Below are 18412 nucleotides of genomic sequence, written 5' to 3'. Positions count from 1 at the left end.
TCCCTCAAAGTTGAGACCACAGGGGAAAGTTTTTTTTACACACACATTCTGAAATCATATAAATAGCATGTGTCATAAAAGCACTGAAAAGTATATAAATAATCATCACCATTGTGACCATATAAAAAGCAAGGTGGGTATTATGAGCCAGCTCTTCAGGCCAATATCTATATCAAAGAAAAATGAACACGTATGTCTGTCCAGGTTGTGTAAGAACAAAAACAGGAAACCAAACAAACAGGAAGTGTGTACACCTATCACGACGACAAAGCCAGAGGTTATGAGCCAACCGTGGAGGTCAGGCGTGTGTGAAATGCTTCACACCGCTACCTGCTTACGAGGAAGTCAAGGCATATAAATTGTCTCTGTGTGAAACCATAAATACAGTTATAGTACATTGTCTCAGACAAAGCTGCTGTTTCACAAACAATGCAACGCCACAAGATGTGTGCTTCTCTGCTTCACAGCAACCACTGTCAGGTGACAGCGGCAGTCGGAGAAAACTCTATGGAACATCTCTGAAGAAAAACATTCAAATTTACGGGAGGTGTTTGTGGATCGGTTTTAGGGGAAATAAACACTGGAGCCCTTTTAAAAGAAGGCTGACACTGGAACAAGTCAAAACAACCAATCACGGAAGAAGTGATGGTGTGTCGTGTCACGATGCAGCAGAAGCACGAGTTACACCTCATTCAACCCCTGGTTGTGAAACCAAATCCACCTCCACCATGTGAGGTCAAAAGGTTGTTCACTTTAAATACACACTTGTGTCCAAAAAAGGCTGCATTAGAAAATTCATCAGAGAACACCAGTAAAGACGCTTTAGTGGAAAAAGGCAAAGTCAAACTCACCTCTCAGACCTGAGATGGAACAATGCCTCGCAATATTGACACCTAGTCAGCACGCCGTGTAAGTTTTGAAGGGGCGACAGCTTTTTGAAAGGGGAGCCACAAGTGTGGTTTTTTAACAGGAAATGGAAGAGTTGTTGTAACTGCATGTATAAGACCCCGAGATGTTTGAATTCACGAGCAGCGGTTGCTGCACAGATTCAGTGATCAATTCTTATCTTAACCATTCTCAGGGTTTCAGTGAGCTGCCAGCACGGTGACACCAATGAACCTGAGCTGGAGACACAGCTGCGGTGTGCAGTGTGGTTAAATGGTTCTGCTATGTGTCTGAATAAAGGACCCAAACTGTGGAGTAATTACTATATTTTCAGGGATTCATTCACCGATTCTCTGAAAATCAAGTCACTGAAGATGTCCAAGGGAAATTCACGAACAGATCATGTTGAAGTTACTGTTCATCTTGAGCTCCTTGCTGTAAGATAGGTGCATTAAAGAGGATGAAATGTTTATTGTAATTGTTTTAAACATAAATAATGAAAATCCAGTAAAAATTTTGTGTCTAAAATGAATGTGAAGCATTTTACAGTGTTTCATTTTTCCAGAACAGGAGGTTCAGGTTCATTGGTGTCACTGCGATATGTAGCAACATGAATCGCACAGACAAGCTGCAGCCACCCCGCCACACACACACACACACACACACACACACACACACACACACACACACACACACACACACACACACACCTAAACCTTCTCCTCAGCAGATCATTTTGTATCACCTAGACCTGCACGGCATCACTGCACAACATTTTGGATGTTGACATGTTTTCCACGTTGACGTGTTTTACATGATTTTCACTGTAGCTCTCGTCTCTCTCTTTGTTTTTTTGGGGGGTTTTTTTGTGTTGTTTTTTTTTCCCTTGGCCGTGGTTAGCAGCGTTCGGAAAACAGGAGCGACGGTGAAAGCGAGCCATTGTCGGCAAATGCTCTTTTCTATCTGGCATGACGCAAGCAGCCGCAGTCATTTCCACTGTGATTGTCGGGCACCATCAGAGAGCATCGATAACCCCTGCCAGGCCTTGGCACTGCCAACAGGTGCCGGCACTGCCAGCTAGGTTGGCACCGATGTGGCTGTGAAAACCCTCTGACATCCAGAAGGGCACAGATTTGCACTGAATGCACCACTGAATCAACACTGCTGATTATCAATTAACATATACCGTTTTGTATCACAAAGAAAAGAGGGAAAAAATGGGTTTTGAAACACAGAAAGCCTGTTTAAAAATACTAGCTGTGTGCTGTTATAATCATGTGCTGAATACAGATTTAGCTCTGTTCAAGGTGGGTTTTTACAAGCCTGTGCGGCTTTGTGTTGGGGAGATACAGTATGTGGTGTGTGTGCTGCGCATGTACACGAGTGTAATTGTTCCTGCAGTATTTTGTGCCTGTTGGCTACATTTGTAAAGAAAACATGGAATATGACATGAGAAACATGACAAGCTGAATGCTCAATTGCAAACAAAAGACACCTCATATTTAAATGGCAGGAGTCATAGCATTACACCGCAGATACATGTCACCACCTCTGTGTGTATTACCACAGATACTGTATGTTTTTACCCTAACACACTTCTCTAAACTATCGCATCTGGTCTGCTGCTTTTAAACCACATGTTTATATCTCAGGAGGAATTAAATAAGATGTCTGTCTCATTAAAAAAAGACACTAATAATCGACACAAAGGCGGGAAATGAATAAGATAATGTATCATTGTTGGCTCAGCATTGAGAAGCGCTGCGTCAGGCGAAGCCGGCGCCGCCACTTTACTGTACGTAGGTGTTGTGATGTCTTCATGCTCGCCACTTGTGATGCGTCTAATGGGCATTAATACGATTATTTGGATTACTAATACAAATTAGTCTGCGCATCCAGTCTGAGCACACAGCACAAACAGCACGGGGGTAAGCGCTGTCAGTGGTTCAACTTTGAGCTCTTTTCTGCAAGTGTCTCCCTCAATAAAAACACACACATAAAACATAATGGTATTATTAGAAGCTGCAAAGGATTAAATAATCTGTCGGGGGAACGTGTCAAAACACGGCTGCGTCAGTGTGGGTGCACAGACGAACCTCAGTGAGACATAAAGATGTCATGTACAGTGAAAAAAAGGGAAACGAGGGTGGTGTACATAAGATGCCGTGCAAAACCAACAAGCTGTTAAATGAGTAGTAAAGCTGACAAAAAATGAAATCAGTCTCTTGTCTAAACAAAACTATGAATTAATGAAGAGGCAGATACTATTTTCTGTATCGACAATTCCTGGTTTAATTTTATATTGTGAATGAAAACGCACCAAAAGGAGGCTTTAGTGCCGGAGGCATTTTTAGGTCATTATGTGGGTAAATGAGTTTCAAAATACGTTACAGAACACATACTATACTTCTATTAAAACAAAATATTTTGTTATGTCTAAGAAAAACAATATGGAAAGTCCAGTAATTTGAGATCTCAGTGACACTCAGTGATCACAACAAGCGCCATGCGTCATCATGTTGTATGCAAGGGTTTCATTTTACTCCCCGTCTTCTCTGAAATACATTTGTTTGTCAGTGACGCCTTATTTATTTTAAATGAATCCTCCTGCACGACTGATGCACAAACACGCAACCAAGGTTCACGTCTGTACGGAGTTCAGGGTCAAGGTGGTTTATTAATGTTCCCTCAGACATCTGTGGACCATGAAACATTTCCTTTATCAGTTGTTGCGAGGTAAGCACAGATAGACTAAATATTTCATAATGAACATATCCTCCAAATAAAATGAGTTTCATGTTTTCCATTAGCCTCTAATACAGCGAGTGTGGCTTTCAATTACTAGTGAAATAAGGTGATTTCTACATTTCTCATATGTCCGCGCTTCGGTGTGGGAGGAAGTAGAAAAGAGAGAAAGAAAGAACAAGGGGGATGTAATGAACTGAGAGTCGGCTCCTAAGTGCTTAATTGTTTTATAATCACATGAAGTCGACAGAAATAGAAGCGGAGCGAGTGGTCTCCACCTCAGGTCTGCTAACAGGAAGGCCTAACGCCAGTTGGCCTCGACGGGTCTCTGCGTTGCCTTGGAAGACAAACATTAGGACGCTTTTTTTTTTTTCTTCTTCCCCCCCTTCGGTGAAGCTCCGCTCGCAGCCCTCGTTCTCACCTCATAACTCTCCACTCTCGACACCCACCCTTCTCGTGTGTGGTGTGCACTGTACACAATGCAACTCCCACGCAGATGCACGCCACACATGCAGACGCATGCACATCCGCTCGGTGGCGGCGAGCGCTCCTTCGGCTGTGTCAAAGGAAGCCTCTTCCATCCGGGTCCGGGTCCGGGCCTCGGCCTGAACCCTGACGCCGCAGTCGGCCTCGGTGTCATCGGGTTGACATCGACCGTGAGTTACCACTGAGCCACGCCGGGTCAGTCTTGTGTCACAGGAATCTGTATTAATGATTCACAACCCTTCACCGCCTTGTTTATCACCCCCTCCCTCCCTCTCGCTCTCTCTCCTCGCCTTTATCGAATTATGAAACCAATTAGTCAGAGAACAATCAACGGGCATCAGACGCAGGGCCGTTTTTAAAGAAATGACTTTTCTGTCACTGCTCGCTGGACCCTGGTCATCACATGACCAAATAATTAAACTCTAATTTCTGCCTCGTGGATCGCAACAAATAAACAGTTAATAGAGTTAGAAAGACAGGGGTGTTTGTGTGTGTGTATAAGAGACAGAAAGAGATACTGTAGATGGCTTTGTGGCACAGAGAGAGGACAGACTGAAGGGGTGAGAAAGGTTGCCACGTCCTGCTGGGTTTTTCCTGAAGTAGGGCAAAGGCGGTGAAGGGCACAGTACCCGGGCCTTGTGGGGAGTTCTTGGGAGTGTTAAGGAAATGAAGGCAGGTGATGGGATGGTGTTACTCGCCTCAGTGTGCAAGGAGAGACGCTGAGATGAAGGGAGAGATGAGATGGGGGGGGGGAGCAGCTCTTAATATCGAGGCTTAGGCAGAAGTATTGAATGAGAGGTGCAGACTTAAGGATGTGGTTCTTTATCTACATATTTTTCTTTGCATATTTAATCCCTTGTCAAAGGATGCATCATCCATCCAGACGAACAAAACAGTTGATAAGGCAAGGGTGTGTGTGTGTGTGTGTGTGTGTGTGCGTGCGTGTGTGTGTGTGAGTGTGTGTGTGTGTGTATGAGACAGAGAGAGAGAATACAGTATCTGTTGAAATTGTTTCATTGGAGTATGTGGGTGGGTATTAACAACCTGATCTTAGCAGGATGCGCTTTCCTCTAAATCGCTCTCTTTTTCTTCCCCTGAACAAAGGATTCAGAAAAACCTACACAGATCGGATGAAGACAAGCAACGGAATAAAAGACAATGACTTTTTTTTTCTTCCCAAGAAAAAAAAAAAAAAAAAACATACGTTGAGACTTGTAATAATGTCATTTGAACCGTGAAAACTTAAACGTGTATGCTTTCTTAAATTATATTTGCTACGGTAGCATGAAGCACGCTAAATAACAAGAACAGCAACAAAATAAATACAAAAAATACTAACATAGGAGGGATGTCATTTTGTAAAAGCGTGACAAAACCGACATGACGGACTTTGCTTTTTTTTTTTTTTTTTTTCTCCCGGGAAGGACACGCCAACCCATTCGACAAACGGGGCTGATTGTGAGGACCCGAAGACAATGTGACGCTTTTATCACTAAGCCAAGGAATCTGGATCAACACTATGCAAAGCATATGCCAGAATAAATGCAGCCCAACATGCCGGGACAACATAAACCCCCTCTCTCCCCTCTCGTTTTCTGTCTTCATAAAGAACTTTCCAGATAATGACAAAATGAGCTGTAACTCCCGAATCACACACCAAGCATGCACCCAGGGTGGCATGTCTATAACTATCAGAGCAGAGGGGTGGGGTGGGGGGGGGGTGGGGGGGCTTTCTTACATTTTTGAGCCCTGGAATGCAGCAGTCCCTATTAACGCACCAGCCTTTTCTCTTCCCAAAAACTAGTTGCAACATGTCATCAAAAGAAAACAGAAAAAAAAAAAAACGTTGGGAATCATTGTTATCTTTCTCCACTATTAGCAATCATAACAGAGCTATTTCATACAGGGGGGGGGATTGAGGGGGGGAGGCGGAGAGGGGGGACGTGTGTGGAGGGATGGAATCCCCAAAGAGCCACACATTAAAAAACGAGACAGGCCTCTTATTTACTGGCGACAGTCTAATAAATACATTTGCTGGCAGCTAAACAGGTATTTACTCTGCTCCCTACCACAGGTATAATTTCACTGTTTGCTGAGCTGTTATTTTGCTACAGTGATAATTATCGAGGTGGTAAAGAAAGACGATTAATGGTTTTAGCCGAGATATCAGTCTCAGCAAAGTGAGGCACAGCCCAGCTCTAAACTCCCAGCAAATACTCAACAGTAGGGGTTTTTAATAATCTGCATCTTTTGCTGCAGGAATTCAAAGCACAGCCCCAGCACAGAGCTAAGATAGAGGTTTCTTTTCTTTATGTGTGTGTGTGTGTGTGTGTGTGTGTGTGGGAACAACAACTTTGCCTGGACATTTTTATTTACCTGAAAGCAATAAAACTGATTTTTCAGAGCGTAATTCAATTTTAAAGCAAAGTGATGAAGCATCCTTAATATCATTTCAGGACAGACCAAACAGCAACAACAACAACAACAACAACAACAACAACCTGTTCTCTCCACTGTACAGACTAATTGGTCTCTCAGGGTCACAGGACAAACTTTGCCGTCTACTTCTGCTCTCATCTGACAACCTGCTCTTCAACATATATTAACAGTGACGATGAGCGAGGGCTGGGCACGCCAACATGCAGCCGCTGTATTGTACTTAACTAATCTGTTCCACGCTGGAGGGGGTGTAAGGTTTAACTGGTGATACGCAGGACTTTTCGTGGGATGTGAGCACCGGCGACCTCGGGTTGTGATGCAAAAGTGTGGCTGGGATTTAAAAAGGAAAACACACCAAGAGACACCTGAATGTTTGAGAACATTACAAGCTGATTTCCTGCTATTACACTACTACAGTACAGTAAATGCAGCGTGCACTAGTTTCGATTAGTTGTAATGAAAACAAAACTAAGCTATGACGTGGGGGGGGGGGCACAATATCTGAGTATAACAAGGTTAAGGTAGAGAGGTGGAAACACTTGGGTGTTTTCCCAAGTCTCTTCCTGATAGTAAATCACAGTCTGGTTATTGTAAGAACTGTGAACATGACAGAACACAGTCAAAGGAATTAATAACATGCTAATAAGCAGTGACAGATGTTTAGGCTTCTCTGCTGGATCTGTGTGACCTGACTGTCAAATGCAGCGCCGCCGTCCCTGCACTCTTGATTCTTATCATTCCTGTCAAACAAGTTTATGCAGAGAAAATCGTGCAAAGCAGAAGTGGATGCTGCTGTGGACAACGTACATGAGCTTTTCCGTGCCACTTTCACAACCACAAAGTGATTAGAAAAAAACAAAAACAAGTGGATGTAATGAAGGTTCAGAGCTGAGCAGTAAAACCGAGAAGTTTTGTTTCAGCGTTCACAAAGCTGCCGTTGAGGCTTTCGTCTTGTCTGAGCACTGTTACCAGAAGTGACACATGGCAGCATGAGACAGGAAAGGAGTTGTGTGTCGCTGCTGTCAAAAGGCACTGACCAGATAAGCCACAGCACCTTGAGCTGCCACCGATCTGTAACAGATAAAAGGCACCGTGCTGAGCCATAACCCGTTTTTTCCCATGCTGAGGTGCCACGCTTGACCTCGTAATCGCATGTGAGCAAGCAAAGCAAACAACCTGACGACAGCAGTGAGATAATAAACAACCAGTGACACCGAAAACCCAAGATTATTTCAGGATAATTGCTCTTTAATTATCTGATCGAGTTTCTGATTTAACGCAAACTTTGTTCACCGGATTTTAGTGTCATTTTCTCTGCACTTTATTCTCGTTTTCACACTTCATCATGGCCCAACATACAGACCTACAACACAAACACCATGTATTATCTGACATCAGTGTATTTGTGCTGATATTTATATATATATTAATAATGTTTAATATCTAAGTGAAAGCCACTCACCATGCTGGTGTACGTGTGTGTGTGTGTGTGAACTGTCAGCTATTTTCTAAAGGAGCAGAGAGTGAAACCTTTAAAAACCTGTAAACCACAAACACTGGTGCCCACGCACTTTTAAGATGGCAATACATCTTCTCATAACTGAGCTCCCTGTCTCTATCTCTCTCTCAAGCACACACACACACACACACACAAACACACACACACACTTACACAAAGGTCTGGTTGTACCCGAAATTACTTTATCAGCACTGTGACAAAACCTGCAAGGAAGACCAAACAGCATTACTACACCATCTCTGTATCATCACATCTCTCTGACTGCCTCAGACCAAGTCAGGCAGAGAGACAGTAATAAACCCGTTAACTGTTTGTTTCCCTCTGAGTGGGTCACACTTTCCTTTTTTTCTTTTACCTTGTTGTGGCTCAGTCAGTGTGCTTCTCACAGTCACACCAAGTGTTTCATGCTACAGCAATAAAAGTGTTGAAGCAAGTTGACACGTAATTAAATAGTAAGTATATGGAGAGAATAAATGAAGTGGCTCTAATGGCCTAATAAAAAGTAGTAAAAGTAGATGGGCAGTTGGGCTGCAATAGCTTCAGCATTTCGAATAGACATGTCTGACAACACACTTCATTATAAAGAGTAAAAAATAAACTGTTTTAAATGTTAAAAAAAATAATGAAAGAAGATTCAGCCTTTAACTCTAAACAACTTTATCCACAAAAAACAAAACCAAAACCAAACCCCATCCCTGGTTCCTAAAGTCCTGAGGTCAGGAGCAGCGGAGGCAGCATCACTTCTTGCTCCTCTGCCGCGCGCTGAATAAGTTGTTAAATGAATTAGAGGAGATGCATGTACTTAACCCCGCGAATATCACGAGTGCTTTGCTTATCCGTGCAGAAATGACACAGGCCTGTTTCTGCACATTTAAAATTAGATGTCAAAAAAATAAAATAAATAAATAAAAGTTCTGAATGCGTGCATTTATATTTACCATTAAGCGTGACATTCATAGTCTGTTTTTTTTTTTCTCTCTCTCTCTTTATGAAATATTAAACCCGAGCAGCCACTTTTGGTGTGTGTGGGTTTTAAGTGATTTGGAAGATAGGTCTGTAAAATTGCTTTTAATTCATTTAGCTGCCAGTAATTTATCCTTCTAATTCCAAGGAGAGGCGCCGTATTTTTTATAAGTCATGCAATAAAAAATGTGATTTAAAACAAACGCAGAGACAGTAAAAAAAAAAAAGAAACACACACACACACACACACACACACACACACACACACACAGAGGCATGTGACAGAATGACAGCCGAGCAGATCACAGAGGAGAAACTGTACACTAACAGGACCGTACCTTTAAAGTCAGCAGTCGCCCGACCTCTTGTTTTCCATCAAAAGTTGAGCAACCTCTTGTCACTGCTCCACGAGAGATCCAAAAATAGGCGACTGTTCTGTGGAGGAGGAGGAGGAGGAGGAGGAGGAGGAGGAAGAAAAAACTGTTTTAAAAAGTCAAAAGTCCTGCGGATGAGGAGGGGAGGGAAGTCGTCTGGTAGAAACCGCGCTGGCGGAGGTTGAAGTTGGGGAGCGCACACGGCGGATGGAGCGCAAGAAATGTGAGCAACCGTGCGCTGCGGGCAGCGGGGGTGAAGTAGAGGAGAGGAGAGTAGCGGCATGTGAGGAGGGCTGCTTTGAGAGGGTGGCAGGTAAACGAACCGCCCCTCCCCGTTTCTGATGCTCAAATCGATGATTTGCCAGCTGTGGCGCAGCTTGTCTCATTGCCCCACTTTGGTTTTTACAGCCGCTCCTCTCCGACGCGCTGATCTCCGGGGACAGAGAGAGAGAGAGAGGGAGGGAGAGAGAGAGAGAGAGAGAGAGAGAGAAGTCACTGCCAGGAGAGCTCTCACACTCATTCATTTTCATATTTACACGCCACATGTTTGTATGTCAAGAAGAAGAAGGGGGAAAAAAGTCTGGTAAATAGTCGACTGCGCGCAGCGACGTGCGTTTTGCTCCGTATAGAGTCGGAGCCTGTTGTTTTAACAGCGGAGGGCAACCTGCCAGCTCCGCTCCGCGCACACCTGAGCGGCATATGAAACCGTGCAGCCCGGTATACAGCGGTATATACATCACATGCTCTTATACCGACATGAAAGAGCGTGTTTATTAAAGCAGATGGGGTTGATTTGTTTGAAAGAAGAAGTTCGCACAAAAAAAAAGTTTGCAAGAATAATTAAGTTTGAACAATGCTTGTTGAAAGAGAGGCTAATACTGCAGTCTGTTCTCTTGCTGTGTTTGCCGAAAGCTATTTTTTTTTTCAATTAATTTCACCAATTTAAACAAGGTTTTAGAGGAAAATAATTATTATTCTGACTATTCTGCAATGAAGATTTCTACTGAACCAGAGTCACTTTTATTTTATCAGTGAGAGCTGTTGCTCTTTTGTCTTTCAACTTAGTTTAACTCCGGCCATCACATACACACACACACACACACACACACACACACACACACACACACACACACACTCGCACGCAAAAACAGCCTCTCCATCACATTTAAGAATCCTTCCCCGGGCCTATCCAAAAAAAAAAAAAAAAAAAAAAAAAGAGAAAATAAAAATATAAATCTACGCTTAAGGAATGCAAATTTGTTAAAAAAAAAAATTTACGTGGAGAGCAGAATAATTTGATTTTTTTTCTTTTCTTGGACATCTTTAAGAACACAGCCTGAAGCAGAATCAGCCGAGGCACAGAGGACAGTGACAGATAACGGAGGGGAGGGAAAAAAAAGCTTTTATTTTCGCCCTCACAGTGTCTAAATGTATTTGTGCTATTTTAATTGATTTTCAGCTGTAACTATATTGACTGCTGTATGAAAGGTGCAGCATATATTAGTGGCTTTTTTTCCTGCCACAGTCTGAAATTATAGACGAGAGGAGAAAAAAAATCTCAAGTTTCAGAGAGTGGTAAATTAAATTAACCACTTTTTAATGAAGAACAGTATCACAGTTAATGGAGGGAGAGTTAGAACCGCCTCTTCATGGTGACTCCTGTTATTATACTTCTACATGTTGTACATTAATGTTTCCTACAGAAGATTCTCAAATCAGGGGAAGAAAAAGAAATATCTTCCTGCATGAATGAGCATTCCTCATTCACCCATCCTGTGTGATTTTTATCTTGTCTGTGTCCATCATGTGTGTGTGTGTGTGTGTGTGTGTGTGTGTGTGTGTGTGAGCAGCTCCTGCATATGTGGTTAAATACTGTATGTGAGCCAGTACTCTGCCTTGTGTGTGCAAAGTGTGTATACAGTGTGTCTGCAGAGTGTGGTTTGCATGCACATTTTTATTTGTGTCATGCATGTATGTGTGTGTATGTGTATGTGTGTGTGTGTGTGTGCGTTTTTTAACTTGTGTGCCCCATTTGTGCACATTTATACTCAATTCTTGTGTGTATGCCTCTGTATGTGTGTGTGTGAGTGTGTGTGAAATGATTGACAGTTTGCATCTGCATAAAGGCTAACCGCTCTGCACTAGCAGGTGTGCAGGAGCCCACAGGTAATGCAGCTGTTTACTTACAATATGAATGTGTTTCTCTTACCGGGTTTAGCATAAATAACACACTGATACATTTACATTTACACTTAATTTACACATCCCATTGAAAATAGAATTAGTGTGGAGGAAAGAAAAAAAAGGAGCAAAACGAAGCCGAAACAAGAGAACAGACGGTGAGAGCCGAAGGAAAGGTTCTGGCCTGAAAAAATCCTGAAAATTATTTTTATTTATCTGATAAGACAGAGCAGAACTACAGCCCTTATCGTAAGCTGATATGTACAAATACTTCTCAGAAAAGTTCATTTGTTGTGGTTTTGGGACTCCACAAAAGTTTCATTATGAAGCATCTGAGATCTGCATTTAAAAAAAAAAAGAGGTAAAAAAAAAAAAAAATCACACACTCTCACACACACACACACACACACACACAATCTCTGCATATGATTCACACCAGTTCTCTCCTGGGAGACTGAATGGGAATTGAAAAGTTCCAGTAAAGAGATTCAAATTTGCTTTCTGCATAATTATAAATTCATGCTAAGTTAGGGATGTTTTCATCATTACGGACAACAGCTGGTGATTTCAATGCAGCCTGTGTTTTATCCAACGACTCATGTTGCTGCCTCCGAAAGAGCCCACATGTGCTGCAGTTGACACTTTGACCACAAGGGGGACCGGTGAGCCTCATGTTAAAGAGGGTAGAGAGGGAGAGTAGGAGAGGAGATGACCCCTCTTCATAAGACATTTTATACTTCGGGTTTCAACATATTATCATCCAGCTGGTGGTGCCAATATCTAAAATTCAAAAGCGAACGAAACCCTGACCTCTGCATTCAAACGCAGAGAAGATTATTCGTGCGGCAGCGACGTGTGAGAGCTGTGGATCAGCTCCAAAACGTTAATGCAAATTGTTAATGTGCATCTATGTTGCTGAAGCATAAAGAGGGCACGTGGAAAGCACAAAAAACAGAGAGGCAAATGTGTGTGAAGTGTAAAAAAATCAAAGCAGACCTTGAGCTGAGACATTTCAATCGTCTGCACTTTTCTTTTTTCTTTTTTTCCTCTCTGAAAACAATAAACAGCACTTGGAAAATTACAAGGGTTATACACCCCAGAATTAATCTTTCCAACCCATAACTAAATAGAGAGACACTGTTGCCTCTCCATCAAGTGGGTATATTTTAATTACAGGCTATTGACTACTGAAAGTAATTTGTCTCAGAAAGATGCCCAAGAGCTAAAAGACAGACGTCTCGTCTAAATCTGGAATGCTCAGCCACTTTTTTCGCTCTGGTTTTGCGGTTAGCTCTTGCAACTTTCTTCAGTAGCTCTTTTATAATTGTTCACCTTCTAAAGATTAACAAGGATTCCCGGGAAGACTAACATTTGTCTACTGCTGTATCCGGGGTAAGCACTGTGGATTTTCAGATTTTTTTTTTTCTCCCTCAGCAGGAATTGAAATTGAAGAGTGTATTTCTCTGCCTTTTCCTTACTCGCTTTTCATTTCAGCACCTCTTTGAATTTTGAAACAGAAGTACTCCACAAGCTCACCTCTTAAATGAAACACTATTAATCCTCATTTGTGCGCTGCCAAGGAGGACAGTGGAGATGAGAGCCAATCAGAACAATAAAAGCTGACCCACAGCGGCGCCTCCAAAGCGCACACGCCTCCAGCTGTTAATGGGATGTCAGTCAGCTGGGCGAAAGAAAACAGCCCAGAAGTGTAATTACTGTCTGGTGTGAACTCTCTCATCAGCTGTGGAAGCTTAATGTCACTTAGTACATTACTGCATGTGGGGAGCGTCAGCTGAACACAGCTGCCCAGATATTAGAGGACACAGCGAGGAAAGTTTCTTCAGGTATACGGAGGTGTTTCTGAAACACAATCACCTGTCGATCGCCCGTCAATCACACTGTCAGGGCCGACTGTAATATCTTTTCCTTTAACTTCCTGTTAACGAGACCATCCAAGAAACCAACCGTCTTATACCTGGATCATCTTTAGACTCTTAGAACTTGACCACAAACAAATCCAGTGATCAGGTGGATCAATGAGGATCATTTTTGAGCTTGTTGGAGCCGAGAGTTTGGTGAAACCTTTGCTGCTTGATCAGACTTGATCAGACTTTACTGATCCCCAGGAGCGAAAATGCATCGTCAGAGTTTGTTATTGTTGCCTCAGTGGTGCCAGTTTATTAAGGTTCAAACTCTGAAGAGGTAGAACCCTGTCGAATCTGTGCCGGTTTATGATTATTCGTCATCTTATGCCGCAGCTCAAATTGACAAATTGAATGGAATGAGCCACAGAAATTAAACCTGGTCCAACAAGTGGAAATAATGTCCAAATGGTTCCCAAGAAACATGAGCCCAATGGGCAAGATGGCAGCGCTGTCATTAAGGCCCAAAAACACAATTTTGCACATGGTGAAAAACAAATTTTGGGGTTTTGACTATAACAAAACTAAATCTGGTATACAGTACTGCAGAACTGAGCTAAATAAGTCGACTATAAATGGGCAAGATTGGTAAAACCTCTTGGAAAAAGAAGGATCCTATAGCAGGTAATTGGCCAATCATCATAAATCTTGGGAGATACTTTTAGTCTATGTTTGGGGGTAGGTTTACCAAAGCATTTTGAGCCATACCCATAGAGGTGTTTGTGCTCCGGGGGATCTATCAACCAGGATCTGAAGTGTCATATTGACTAATGAATGTGGGCGTGGTCTACTCATCAATATCTTTCATCTTAGGCCATCGCCCAATTTGCATTTGAGACAAAGATTTGAAACTTGGCACTATAATTGCGTCCCAAGAAATATGAGTCCAATCGGCCGTTGGTGGCGCTACAATTGAAAGGCAAAAAAGCAAAAACTTTTCGGTCTCACTCCTTGAATGAAACCTGCTCATTGCTGCTTCCTTTTTGTATACTTCTCATTGAGCCTCGGATGTTACTCAACCTGGTGAGGATAGTTTAACCGGAGCTGTTTCTGAGGACGCTGTGACTGCGGTTAGCGTCAGTGTGGATTGAAAGGACGGATGCTTCACGGTGGTGGAAAGTAGCTACGTATTTTACTCAAGTGAGGAGAAATGTTGTAGTTTTTAATCCAGGTTTATCTGACAGTTTTAGTTCCTTTAGAGTTACTTCACAGATTAACATTTTACAATAAAACAAACATTTGATAAACTCATGTTAGCATTTTCCCTCTAAACTCACATAGTTTCATTTGAAATTATTCATTATTTTACAAAAGATCTTTGTTTTTTCTTCTTTCCTTTCCCATAATTATCTTACAACCTCTTTTGGTACCACTGGACTAAACCACCTGACTGTAACCGATATAAAGTAGTTAAAACTAGCTGCACTTGTGCAGCTTTAAGAGTAAAATGGTTCTGACACATTGGTGTAATTTAATAACATACGTCAATCACTGGGGCCAATTTAAAGTTCTTTCACTACTTCAAGTACATTTAGCTGATAATACGTCTGTACCTTTACTTTTTGTAGAACTGTTTTTACAGTTTATTATTGGCACCTTTATTGAAGTAAAAGGTCTGACTACTTTTTCCACCGCTGATGCTTCAGTAGCACTAATGTGCTTTTGATGCAGCCTCAAATATAAAATGACCGTTTTATGTCTGCCAGAGGAGCCATCAGACAACAGGTGTTAAGAACTGCTGGTAAAGGGTCTCGAGATCTGGCAATATGTTGCAATAAAGCAGGCATTTCTTCACATGCTGATATCACAGATTATTTACTTCAAGCGGCGACGCCACCTGCATTAACTCTCATTTTCTGCCAGTGTCGGGAGGGAGGAGCATGTTTAAAGACATCAAACATCATACTGCAACTTCTGCAAAGGAAAGTTCTTGTTCGACATTCTTCCGACATCCACATCCCTCCATTTCTACCATCTGTAACCTTCAGCTTGTTTGTGTCAGGCTTGCAAACATGGTTGGATGCCGGGCATGTCAACCAGCACAGAGCCATGGGAACCACCGCGATATCAGGCCTCTGTGTTTGACATGCATCTCAATGCAGCGCCGCTGTCACAGTGAGACACCCTATCTCCTGGAGAGTTTATTAGCTGTGCTTAATTAAACAAATGTGATTAGAGTGATCCAAACTCACACAACTGAATCCCCGGTAAGGAGTCAGCCGTGAGAGGCGGCTGCGGAGAGCAAGTCGAGTCACGCATGGCTTAGCTTTATTAATAGCGCCTATTACTCACCAACGTACACCTTGGCGAGCCGCAGAGTTTAACGTGTGAGTAATGTGCGTGTGCAGCGACATTTCAAGTCCACTTTTGAAGTTTGTCAATCACAGTTTAGTGCTGACTGTCAAGAGAAAATGAAGCTCTGGTAATTTGATTGTAATTGATTAATGGTAATTTACTGCAAGATATGTGGGTGGGATTTAGCTACGGCTGTCACTCGTAACCAGGTGGAAAGCAACAGGGAAATTTTCGCTAACTTGTAAAAGATGAATCACTCAGAGAGACAGAGAAAGATGAGAGAGAAACTGAAGTAACTCCCGAGTGCTAATATTTTAGGGGGATTTTAACTCTGAGTCATTTCAATTCACCGACAAGTGTAAATTCTTTCTGTCAAAAAAATATAACGTGCTACTCAGAAGTACTTCTGTTTGAGGACAGAAGTTGCGGAAAGATGCTGAATCTCAGAAACTCAGTTAAAGTTTGAACTTTCTCTGCCCTGTGCATCTCCTGAATTTGATTGTGCACTCATTAGTCAATCACAGACAACCTAGACATCCAGGACTGTGCTATTTAAAACAATGGTCTCTCTATGTCTGAGTGAACTGAGCGGATCTGATGAGCCACTGCAGGTAATACAGCTCTGATATGTTACTGGGTCAGTGCCAATTCAAACTAATGAGGCCTTCAATAGTTTCTTTAAAAAAGTTCAGGTAACAGTTCACCAAGTTTGGTTCATTTAAATGATCAATTCAAACTTTCCTCTTTTGAAAACAGAGTCCTGTTATCGTCCTCTCTATTAGCAGCCTGTGGGGGCAAGTGGGATTTCAGTCAGCATCAGGGACAATCAGCATCGTTCACTTTCAAACAGGTTTTTCCCCCTGAACCGCAGCTACATCTGGACAGGCTGCAAAAACCTGCAGTGAAATATTATTTTATTTCTGCATACTTTTTTGTATTTAATGTTTTGGTTGCATGTCTTGTACCATACGTCAAGGTCATACAGTTTATTTCCTATAGAACACCCCTTAAAGTGCAGGTTCACGTTTTTCCCAGTGCATCTTAAAACAATAATGACACACTCATATCTAAACCGAAAGCGCTGTTAGTCGTTTTCAGTGTAGCAGCAGCTTTGAAGTTTGATTATCTGGTGTGTGCAGATGTAGAGTTTAGCTAAACCTCTTTATTAATCTTGTGATATTACTCACCATCTCCTCCATCTTCAGTGCTACAACCTAGTGATGAGGTCAGAGCAGGTGGACTGCAGCAACCTGTCGTGCATGGTTCAAGGTCAGGAGAGGCAGATGTCTGAAATAAAAGAAAGAAAGAAAATAAATGTTTATTTTTTTTGAATACATTATTTTGTGAAATGCACGTAGCAGAGTTGGAAATCTTTAACTTACTCTTGTGTTTACTGTTGGTTTGTTTTTTTACAGCAGCTCCAGAGGAGACAGTGACGTCTTTATCAATAAAGATGCAAACAGTGAGAAGGAGGGACAGTTGATGGATGTATTTACGCTACTTTGTTTTGTTGCAGCACCATGTCATGGTATCCCACATAATTATATAGGGCAAACAGGCATGATGTAACCATGGCAACATATGTAGGCACCAGAGCACACCTGTGTTGGAGTGAAAGGGAGAGTGTCTATATGTGTGTGTGTGTGTGTGTGTGTGTGCGCGTGTGTGTGTGCATACGTGTGTGCGTGTGTGTGTGTGTGCATGCGGCCTAAACTACTTTGCAAAAACGGTTGAAGTTTCAGCTTCATTGGAAACATTAAAACAGTGAAGCGTAGCATTAAGACTCTGATTCAATTAACTTTTTTTGTCCAAGTGAGAGATACTTTAAAGGCACAACGGTGTTAAAATGCTGTGTGGAGAATGTTAAGCACACAGATGCTGATGTTAGGTGTATGTTTGCTGGAGACAAAATCATTTCTGCTCATGTGCACTGACTACCTGATCACACACAGGAAACACAGTCTGCTGTTATGAAGCTGTAATTAATGTGTTTGGCATGACTGAAAATCTTTACTTAAAATAGATTATTATAAATAAATAAATTATAATTTGATTTGATGTCACTTAATCAAAATTTACTTCATATACAAACATTTTAAATAGAAAACTTGGTATATTTCCTCATACTAACTGCATCTAAATGAACTTTGGTGTAACTCTTTTCTCCAGTCGCTTTCATTAACATGTAGCACAGAGGCTGCTTGTGCCTATCTTTTAACATGGCTATATCTGTACTGAACCGTTTATCCAGGCCTGCAATGCCATTTTGTAATGGTGCATCCATCACATCACCATTAAGAATTGAAATGCCTTTAAGCCTCTTACGCACATTTCCCTTTTAGCCACCATGACTTTTTAGATACCACTGCAACCAGAGGAATCTCTAATTCTGCATAATTTTTTAGCAAAGCTTGGCTAACCTAATTGTGTTTTTAATGCCTGCTGCTGCACAAGTGGAGACACAGCAGGTTATGTTAGGGGAAGAATTTATGGGAACTTATTGTTCAGGCGACTAAGTTGCAGTGGCACCTGTGCATGAACTCGGAGTCCAATTTAACAAACGCTGTTTTAATTCTGTTCCTGAAGCTGTGGACGGAGCGAGC

At 42.0% G+C, this 18412-nt stretch overlaps 1 protein-coding gene across 4 annotated transcripts in view; it reads right to left on the bottom strand.

Annotated features, from left to right (window-relative positions):
- Positions 1-9796, bottom strand: part of satb1b (SATB homeobox 1b) — a 61567-nt gene extending 51771 nt beyond the window's left edge. For 2 of the 4 annotated variants that reach the window (XM_023402966.2, XM_087173117.1), the window contains exon 1: positions 9376-9796. The gene's annotated coding sequence lies outside the window, so the exon portion shown is untranslated. The remainder of the gene's footprint in view (positions 1-9375) is intronic. The other 2 variants (XM_023402968.2, XM_087173118.1) reach the window with 1 other exon arrangement.
- Positions 9797-18412: the final 8616 nt, after the last annotated feature.

The sequence above is a fragment of the Seriola lalandi genome, unplaced genomic scaffold (genome assembly GCF_002814215.2).
Source record: "Seriola lalandi dorsalis isolate HSWRI2012SDOR001 ecotype SW California unplaced genomic scaffold, Sedor1 jcf7180002054045, whole genome shotgun sequence".
NCBI classification, from domain to species: Eukaryota; Metazoa; Chordata; class Actinopteri; order Carangiformes; family Carangidae; genus Seriola; species Seriola lalandi.
This window is presented reverse-complemented; position numbering and strand designations above follow the sequence as displayed.